Here is a 10,790-nt window from a genome sequence, read left to right as displayed (position 1 = left end):
GGGGGGAAGAGGCGCTTTAATTAGAATGGCTCTGAGGGCTACTCTAATTAAAGTGCCCAGAGCACCATGTGTGTCAGTGACCCTGTGCTGAAAATTGGTGGTGGGGGCACTTTAACTAAAGCTTGTTGAGAGAGCTTTAGTTATAGTACCCCCGCCACCATTTTTCAGCATGGGGACACCAACACACATGACACTGGAGTCTGCTGGAAAACAGTAATTACCACACTCCATCAGACTAGGCGCACGTGTATAAGCATCCATAGAATCATAGAAAATTAGGGTTGGAAGGGACCTCAGAAGACCATCTAGTCCAAGTCTAGTTGGGGATGGTACTCAAAGCAGGACCATCCCCAAGTAGATCATCCTAGCCACAGCTTTGTCTAGCCAGGTCTTAAAAATCTCCAAAGACCTCTCTCGGTAACCTGTTCCAGTGTCTAACCTAAACTTCCCTTGCTGCAACTTGAGACCATTGCTCCTTGTTCTGGCATCTGCTACTACTGACAACAGTCTAGCTCCATCCTCTTTGTAACCACCATTCAGGTAGTTGAAGGTGGTTATTAAATCCCTCCGGTCTTCTCTTCCCCAAACTAAATAAGCCCAGTTCCCTCAGCCTCTCCTCATAAGTAGGGACCTAGCAAATTTGCAATTTTGTGATTTTCATGGAAACCATGAATTCAGTGGGTCCCCATGAAAAAATGCAGAGATCATGAAAAGGCACAAAATTGGCAGTGAGCAGGGAATAAAAAAAAGAGCTGCAAAAACAGAAAAGAGTGGAAAGCCCTTTTTTACTGAAGTGCAGGGAGAGAAGTGGAGGGGGGGTATATTTTTGCGGCAGAGCATGGCAGGCCCACCTCCCCCCCCATCTTTGATTGACCGAGGGGCCCCAGAAGTTCCACCCATCTGTCAAGGTCCAGGGAGGGGCAGGACTTCCAGGGCCCCTTTGCCAGTCAAAGTTATGGGGTGAGGTGGGTTTCTGTGCTCTGCTGCAAAAATGGTACCCAGTGCCAGACTTGGACCACAAAATTGTGGGAGGCAGCTATCCTGAATTCAGTAGGTCCCTGCGTATAAGTCCTGTTCCCCGACCCCATAACCATTTCCGTTGCCCTCCACTGGATTCTCTCCAATTTGTCCACATCCTTTCTGTAGTGACGGGCCCGAAACTGAACACAGTTCTCTAGAAGTGGTCTCACCAGTGCTAAATGGAGAAGAATCACTTCCCTTGATCTGCTGGCAGTGCTCTTACTAATGCAGCTCAGTATGCCATTAGCCTTCTTCCCAACAAGGGCATGCTGTTGGCTCATATTCAGCTTATTGTCCACTGTAACCCCCAGGTCCTTTTCTGCGGAGTTGCTGCTTAGCCGGTCAGTCCCCAGCCCATATCGGTATATGGGATTGTTCTGTCCTAAGTGCAGGACTTTGTACTTGTCCTTATTGAACTTCATGAGAGTTCTTTTGGCCCAGTCCTCCTACTTGTCTAGGTCTCTCTGAGTCCTAGCCCTAAACTTCAGCATATCTACTACTCCCCGCAACTTGATGTCATCTGTAAACTTGCTGAGGGTGCACTCCATCCCATCTTCCAGATCACTGATGAAGGTATCGAACAAAACCAGCCCCAGGACCAGCCTCTGGGGCACTCTACTTGATACTGCCTACCAACTAGACATCGAGTCATTGATTACTACCCTTTGGGCACATCTACACATTGCCATATGGCAATGTTACTACGGTGCCGTGCTTTAGTACTTCCTTTTGTAAGTACGAAAGCACAGCACAGTATGGGTGGTTACTGTGCCGTGCATGCAACACACAGTTAGATTTTGCCATTACGTTGCTGCAGTGGCAGGCTGTAACTGGGGAGTGCACCGCTATGGTGATGTAGCTGGCGATCACGTGTAGACCCGTGTGTTTGCTACATTGCTGTAACATGCTATACAGTGACATAGTGTGTTGCTGTGTTGCTGTAGGGCAATGTGTAGATGCACTTTTTGAGCCCAAAGATCTAGCCAATTTCCTATCCACCTTATGGTCCACTAATTCAATCCATATTTCCTTAGCCTGTTTGTGAGAATACTGTGGGAGACCACATCAAAAGCCTTGCTAAAGTCAAGGTATATCACATCCACTGCTCTCCCTGCATCCACAGAGCCAGTCATCTCATCATGTACTTCCTGAACAACCTGTGAGGAGAGTAATGCCCCCTAAGCACAGTATTCTCAGTACTCCTCAGACAGCAGGAAATGCCTAGGAGGTATTCCCAAAGTCTAACTTGACCACTGGGCCATTGGATAATGGGAGTGGGGCACACTTGTATTATATTGGGGTTTACCCTAGAACACAGATCTGGCCCTGCAAGTGATCTAAGCAGGAGAATGCCTATTTTGTGACTCCTGATAGGGCTTAGGCATGAGATGTCTACTGAATAGCAAAGTGTTGTCAAGACTTAGGCAGGTGTCGAATATAGCCCTTACTGTCTGAATAGGCAAGGCAGGAAAACAGCAGAGAGGAAACAGTGTCCAGGCCACACAGTAGGTCAGTAGCAGGGCCAGAAATCGCACTCAGGCCTTGTGACTCGGAGCACTGTCCTACACCTTGCTGTTTCAGGATCATTGGGTTTTCCTCTTGAGTTTTTGATGACTGGAATTTGGCTTCTCTGAACCAGTTTATCTAGGTCGGGAATCAGCAACCTTTTTGGAGCAAAGGGCTGATGTAACATCTCAATCTGAGGCAGGCTGGTGCTTCCAACTCTGCTTCTGCCACCAGCTCCCACTGAATCCCCCCACACTACTGCACTGCTTCCAAATTGCCCTGCTGATATCCAGGATTCTTGGGCCTGACGAAATGGCTTGGCAGGCTGGATCTGGCCTGTTGACTGTAGGTTGCCATCCACTGATCTAGGTCCTTAGACTCACCCCACTCATGCCTGTGCAGGAGTTTGGATGATGAGACCTCATCTTTTAAATATACTGTAGCATTATCTGCATGGGGGCACTGAGAGGTCATGTAGAAGCTGGGACACTGACATAGCTACTGGCCAGGGCTGGAAACTCCTTAAAGGGATGTTGTTAAGAATAAAGCTCCTCCACAGAACATTTCAGCTGCCCTTTCCTTCTTCTTTCAGTGTCTGTGCTGCACTAATAACTGTAGCTTTGCTAACCAACTGGGGCTCTTGAAAACTGCTTTACTGCAGTAAACCAAAATCAGTGCCTACAATAACAAACCAATGGATATACATAAGCAATGGAAGAAAGACGTTTTGCTAAGGAAAAAGATGTTGATGTACAAGCTTTAATAGGGAGGGGGAAGAAAAAGATAATTATTTCTCAGGTCTTGTATAATTTGCTTTTTATGTCAGTCTTTAGTGGCCCTCAAACACGCAGGTTTCACAGATGCGCAGAAGAGCCAGGCCTTGCCCAGCAGAGCTGGCCATTTAAGTGGGCAAGGCAGAAAACTGACAGGAGAAGGACCTACTGCTTTTCCCATTTGAAAAATCCCCATCTGTCTCAGAGGTGGCTGACTTGCCCAGGGCAATGCAGAGGCAGAACTGTACCCGACTCTTCTGAGCTCCAGACTTGTGGCTTAACCACAAGACCATCCTTTTACCAATATGTATCTGCCTTTCTCTAACATTAGCATAACACGTGTTGTGGGTGGGGGGGAAGGGGATGACCCTGATCTGATGAGACACTCTCATTCCTTACCTGTGCTTTTCCCCCATGGCACCCTCTGCATTGCATTTTGGTACCTTATTTATAGATTTTTGTCAGCTGAAGGTCAGCACAGGGCAGCTGGATCAGTTACATCTTTCTACAGCTCCTGGCCTACTGGTACCTTACTTATTACTTACATGTGCACGATGTAAAATTCTTCTGTAATACCCTTCCCCAGCTTCAGTCATTTCTTAATACGTAAAATGCTATATGCAAATGGGATCATTTTCAGACTTCCCGAGTGAGCTTTCAGGTCCAGTGCAGTAGTCACGGAAGACCTTAGTGGTAAGGACTAGCAGCTCTTTTCTGTACAGGGCATAGAAAGGGTTGTATTATAGAACAAAAGTATATCAGACTTGAAGATTAATGCTTTGCAAAGCATTGCAAAATAAAATAGGGTAAAAAAACAAGGGTGGTGTACTGGGAGACATACATTTATTCTCAAATCTGAGTGCTGGGTGATCTGGGATTTTTTTTTCCTCTCACTCAGATTGACACAGATAGGAGGAGGCTGAGGGGGAGAAAACAATCCCTGTGAAGTGATAAAATTAGTCTATTCCCTCCCCTGGCTAATTAAACAATATAAGTACTTGGGGGTTGCCAAGAGATATGTTCTCTTCCTTTTATTGCTATGTTTTTCGGCATAGACTGTTAGACCGGAAGTGGCCACTGTGATCCTCTGGTCTGACCTGCTGTATAACAGAAGACAGAGATTGTCATGCAGTAACTCCTGCATCAAGCCCATGGCTTCTGCCTGAGCTCTCACAGGTCCTTAAGAAAGAGGGAGGATCTTGAAGTACAGTACAGACCTCAAATGATGGAGAACCCACAACATCCCAGCTGATCTGTTCCGACTGTAAAAACAGGCACCTTATTTCTGCTCTGAGTTCGTTAAACTGGAACCTCCAGCTATTGAATCCAATTCTGCCGTGCTGGATTAGGTCTGTTAGCCTTCAGCTAGGAGAAATCTGTTTGCCTTGCAGGCACTCATGGACTGAGATCAAGGGACTGCTTACCCATCTCTTAGACAAATTAAATAGATTAAGCTGCTTAGTCCCTCCTTCACATGTCTTCAACTTATGATCAGCTTTCTGTCCATTTACTGGGCCCTAAAACCTCTCAGACTGACTAGTAACAGTTCTCAGCAAAAGATAAAGGGCTGCATTCTGTCCTGCCTTGTTGCAGTGTTTTTGTGGGCAGGACTTCAGGATCCAGTTATAGGTCTACCTAAGGGACATGTGTGGCCCTATAATAATAGTGTCTTGGCACCTCACAATCTTTAATGAATTGATCCTCACAGCACCTGAGGAGGCAGGAGTATGCCATTATTGTCATCTTTCTTATGGGAGATCACTGTTACCCATGGCCTGGTCTTTCCTTATGTTCCAAAGCCAAAACCTGTTAAACCAAATCCTCTTCATTTTGCAGCAGATTTACGGTTTTATCTGCCTTTCCTTGTAATTTCTGTCTGCTTCTGCTTTCACTCTAGTTTGCTGCAAAGCACCCAGATGACTTGTCAGTGCCTACATGGACACAGCAGGAAGATGCATAAACATCGCTTAATTAAGTTTTTGGTATCTAAGTCGCACAAGGGCATTTTATTTAGCTGGGAGACTGGGGCGTGGGAAAGGACAGTGCCGTCCACATTTTGTGAAGGGGCATAACAGTTAAGGCATGTGCTCTGAGCAGGGCACCCAGGTTATAGAACCACCTACCCAAAAGGGGATTTGAATCCTGACTTACTAGATCACACATGGCATCCTTATCAAAAGGCCAAGCTCAAGTAAGTGTATCTTTCTCACGAGGCTAGTCACTGAACAGACAAAAAGAAACCTGACAGCAGCTTGCTGGGGTGAGTGCTGCTCTGGCGGGGAGGGAGTGAGCCCTTGTTTCCTGTGTTGTTTGTATATTTTGTATTACAGCATAATGGGAAAAACCGCTCACAATGCATTGGGGACAGAGAGCAGGCTTCTCCCCCAGGGCACCGTGCCCCACCTCTGATACTCCATAGCTGTGGTGCTTGCTGGTGTCAAGGCTGCACTATTTGGAAGGTTTTCTTGTGGAAGTTCTCATTACAGTATCTCTCCACACAAGAAAGGCCTCTTGGCAGACAGGACACAAAATCACTAATAGGAAGAAGTGCGGTGTGTGCTTGAAGAGAGGAAAAGACATTCTGTTGGATTAGTGATATCAAGTCTCAACATCTCAGACTTCCATTTCAGAAGAAAAAAGTGTACCATACTCAGCCTTCTCCAGCCAGCTGTCACTAGCCCATCCTGCCTTGTGGGACACCACCTAATTCTCTCCTGAAAGCAGACTTCGCTTCTGCAATCTCTTACTATGCATCTAACTTACACAGAAGAGCATACCAATGAGAGGAGACCCGTTTGTTTTCAGGTCACCTCGGGCACTGCAGGCCAGAGTCCCCTCTCTCACGGATGCAACTCCATCGGGCCAATTCGAGCTGCTGGTTACTGAAATACAATCCAAAATAGTGGCATGACTTAAAAGGGCATTACTCTGGATATGCATCAGTGTACATAGTGCATTTGGCATTAGAGGGGCATTGGGAAGAGGAGGAGAATTGTTATAGTATTGTCCATATAGATATCTATCTACTCAAGTCTGAGCTCTGCTAAGACGGGTATCTTAGGCAGTCAGGAGAAATAGAATTTCAAGCAGATAGAGGCATCTTGGCATACGTTAAATATCCATCGGAATGAATAAAGAGCCAGACACTCCCTCAGTAATAAAGACCCACCCCTGGAGATGTCTACATGCTTCTCATTGAAATGAATAGAACAGCTTTGTGTTTTTTCAGGGCAAGGTAGAATTCACCTCCTGGGGCAGTTAAGCTGTGTACTGTCCCCGCTGAAATCACAGGAGAACTACAAGACTACAGAGAATGCCAGCAGCTATACATTGGGTGTATCTACACGTGCTCATTTACTGCACAGTAACCGAAATTACTGTGCAGTATGGGCACGCATCTACGCGTGCACACCTGTACTATGCAGTATATATGACAACTTACACTGACCATCATTCAGGTATCAAATTTACACTCAATTAGTTACTGCACAGTAATACACATGTAGATGCCTCACTGTGCATTAACACTGTTTGTGGACTAACATTAGTCCAAGTCAGCCTCCACACAGTGTTAATACACTTTAACACCTGCATGTGTAGATGCTGGCCTATTCCTGCTTACTAAGCAGTAATTTACTGCACAGTAAATTTAAGTTGGCGTAAATGCACGTGTAGACATGTCCATTCAGCGTCTAGTGAGTGAAATTGTTTTCAGTTAGACATGCTGGACTGAATTCTAACATACTTTTGAAGCTAGACCATGGAAGGAATAGGGCCAGTGAGTATATAATCAAATGTTTTATTTACAGAGCAGCTCAAGAAGCAGTTTGTAGATCCAGATTTTGAACAAGCCAAAATTGTGGGTTTCTGTTCACTTCTTTATAAACTCATAGAAAAGTATGAGTGGAAGGGACCTCAGGAGGTCATCTAGTGCAACCCTCTTATTACTTGCAGTATTCAAATTGGACATTACTTTTGCCTATGTGCACTCCCATTCACTTCAACTTTTCATGTGTGTATGAGAGTCTTACTGGGGCTTCTTTTGGGAAGGTTTGTATATAAAATGCACATTATAAGCATGGACTGTAATCATTTCTCTTGCTAAGTCTCAGATAAAATGGAGCTTGACTCACAGTCAGTACTTGGAGTGGGTTCGATTTTGCAGTACCAGAGTTCATCCCCATTTCCTTGCCTGATTCTCTAGTGTTAATTACTAGAAAGAGAGGCTTACAAGCTAGCTCTGTAGCCATTACTGCAGGAGAAGACCCAATGACTGCAAAGTAAGTCTGTTAGGGTAAGAGAGTAGGCTCAAGCTTTTAAAGATTCATCCAGCAGACGTTGATACTGGACTTGATTTGAACTTGTGTCCACCAGGCTGGGCTTGGGACAACTCCACGTTAAACTTCTGACTGGCAATTGGTGGAATGTAATGGCTCCAAAAGTTTCTACATCACAGTTGTCCAGCTGCTGCTACCAGGTCTGGATGTTACATGCCAAAGTGTGTATGACAAGCTAATGCTCTTTCCCTGCAAGCTGCAATGCACAGCAGAATCTCTGCTCTGCAGCCTCTTTCCCTTCAGTGAGTAAGCACATAGGTCCATCTGTGTGAAGCAGCTGGTAGATCTAGGCTTAACGTCACCCTTCTAACACTACTAATGAGCCCGTGTTACTTCTTGATCTCCAGGAAACAGGGTGAAAATACAAAGCCAAATTTGTATTATGAAAATGGACAAAGGATACCTTTGGGTGCCTAGGTGCTGTGGTGATGACCAGCCTAATACTATGGCACTGGCAGTTACAGTAAAAGAGAAAGGAGGGAGGGGAGGGATTGTATTTTATTGTGCTGATAAAATAAAATGAATCAAAAACACCCTCAGAACTTCTTTTCCCTTCTGTCCCCAACCCCTTGCCTGCCATGTGGTTAGTTCATTTCCAGCCTGCCCAGAATCTTTTAATTGAGCTGTACAAAAATCAGGATTATTCTAGAGACCTTGGAGTGATTCTGCTAGTCTAGGCGCTCTCTGTCATTGCCCAGTGTTTCTCTAGCATTGGTTGCAATAGTCTCCCCACAACAGGATGACACTTCTCTCCTGTATACCATTCTGACCCAAGTTCTCCAACAGGGTAAAATGTCTGCAAATGAAAGTGAAATTTAGACTGAAGAGTCGAGCATTCCATTGTGTGCTAGGAAGATACTTGGTACGGTTGCCCTGATCTGATAGCATAGACCTATGAATCCCAAATTGAGCAGCCTACCTGAAGGCATGGTAATCAGCACTCTGCTCACAGAGGCTGGTCTATGGGTAAAGGTCATGGGAACCATGGAGATACTTGAAGGGATTGTTAAATTGGCAGTCTGTAAAAGGTGTTCTTCCTGCTAAGCTCTGTTGCACAGTGAGTCAGGACTTGATCCAAAAAGAAAATCAGTGTGTACCTGAAGTGTCACTGACTCTAGCAGGACGTAAGCATGTATTTAAAGTTAAAACTACTGTATGTGCAAATTCTTTACTGAACTGAAGCCTGATTTCTGGAACTTGAGCTGTAACTAATTTCTCCTGCTTTAGAAAGTGTGGATATAGCAGGGAGGCTCCACAAGAAACCAGGTAGCCTCTGCTGCAGATGCTTGTTCCCTTCCACTCCAAAAAGTCTCTTAAAAAAGCTTTGTCGTTCAATGTCCTCCTACTTCCTTCTTAAGGCACAGTCACCCCACGATAGTAAAATAGATTCCTTCAGCAGTTTGAACACTGGACGATTCAAGGTACAGATTTCTTGGAGGCAACTTTTATGCAGCTGGTTTGTTTAACCCTCTCCCCTCCTATGCTCACTGTCCACCAAGCCCCAGCTACTTCCCTGAGTGACCAGAAAACATGTTCATTATTTTGTATCCTTTCTTGCCAGGGGAAGCCTGCTGCAGTTTCTGGGAAGAGCAGCGCACCAAAGTGGTGTGTTTCCCCATGAACAGGGAGAAGAGATATTCTGAGGAGGGGAACCTCCACATGAGAAGGAACATGGACTCATCTCCTCCACTTCCTGACTCCGCTTAGTGAGAGCTAACTGGCTATGTTGTTCACATTCAGGCTGAGACCCAAATGGACGCTAGCAGAGGTGGTGTTGCAACAAAGTCCGGCCAGCCCATGCCGCTTCCAACGGAACGTTGTAGTCTTTGCATACAGCCTTGCAACTTTGATCTGTGTTCCCAATGGTGGCACCCCCTCCCCAAGCCCACGCAGCAGGGCTTCAGTGACCCGCTTAACTAAACAAGGGGGAGAGAGGTGTAAAGGAATTCAAGCGACAGGTCTGTGTTTTGGTGGGTGGTTCTTGCCCTATGCTCAAGCCCTAAAACTAAGCACTTATGATCGGAGTGAGGAAAACATTTTACTTTTCAGGAAGACAAATGCTGAGATTTAGCCATTTGAGTCTCCCCAGTTTGTAAGAATTAAGAATTACACTCCTAGTGGTGGTATTAGCCAGGCTTTCACTCCAGCCATAACAAATATTTCATCTTAATTTCCCCAATAATTAGCAGACTTTTTCCAAAAAAGAAAATCCATCTCAAATCCTTCTTCAAAATACTCTGCAGACATGGCAGCCCATTTCCAAGTTCGCTCCCACCGACTTCTTCTCATTTCCATGTTTGCACAAAATAATAATAATAATAATTTTAAGTGTTTTTTTCCAGACGGGGAAACAGTAAAATGATTTTAGGCAACCAGTTTCAACTCTTCTCCCCTGCCTCATAGACCCTTAGGTATAAAAGCCTCCTACCTGCCATGTGCAGAGACCTATGAGTCTTGTGCCAGTGATCTGATGATAAACAGAAATTGACTGGAGTATTGTATGAAACAATTCAGCATCTGCTGTCTTCAAGTGACTCCTGCTTTTTGTATGTCACATTTTTGTTTGTAGGGATCTAAAATGCTATTGATTCAGTGCAGTTAATATGTTTTTTTTTTAATGTGGAATAGCTTAGGGCATGTTATCAGCCACATTGGAAGGTAAAGCTGATTTATTTTACTGTTGGTACAAGAAAACAAATCTAGTATCTGTGATTAAAAATATTAATCTTACATGGGTTTTATTAACGAATACTTTCACAGGTGCCATTTGGTTCCACAGAATATTTGCCAGACTAAATATTCATGACAGAATACAACAAAAGGAAAGAAAGTAGCTCAAAAACTAAAGCAGTCAAAATGAAAATGGAGTTAAGAATCATAATGGATTGATCATTTTTTTTTAAAAGAAAGGGGAGGAGATAGCTAACTAAAAATGAAAGGCAAAGTCCTCTGACAGATGAAAATGATATTGCACACTGACTAAAAATATATCCCTGTATACATTTAAAAAAACATGACTACAATGGCTGAGACTGAAGACTTTAAGAGACATCTCAATTTGTGCCAGCAGCAAACTGTGTAATATCCTTTAAAAATGAATCCCAAACTTTGAATTAATTACCAGTCAAAACAGCAGAAATTGCATTTGGAATCA

General features: G+C 44.5%; 1 protein-coding gene and 1 long non-coding RNA gene across 2 annotated transcripts in view; one reads left to right on the top strand and one right to left on the bottom strand.

Moving 5' to 3' along the window:
* Window positions 1-10,790, top strand: part of LOC109301782 — a 49,121-nt gene that overhangs the window by 36,416 nt on the left and 1,915 nt on the right. The window lies entirely within an intron of this gene.
* WNT3 (Wnt family member 3) overlaps window positions 1-10,790 on the bottom strand; it is a 98,775-nt gene that overhangs the window by 87,594 nt on the left and 391 nt on the right. The window lies entirely within an intron of this gene.

Source organism: Gavialis gangeticus, unplaced genomic scaffold, assembly GCF_001723915.1.
Source record: "Gavialis gangeticus isolate Ggan-Ray unplaced genomic scaffold, GavGan_comp1, whole genome shotgun sequence".
Lineage (NCBI taxonomy): Eukaryota > Metazoa > Chordata > Crocodylia > Gavialidae > Gavialis > Gavialis gangeticus.
The sequence above is the reverse complement of the archived record's forward strand: the minus strand, read 5'-3'. Positions and strand labels throughout refer to the sequence as shown.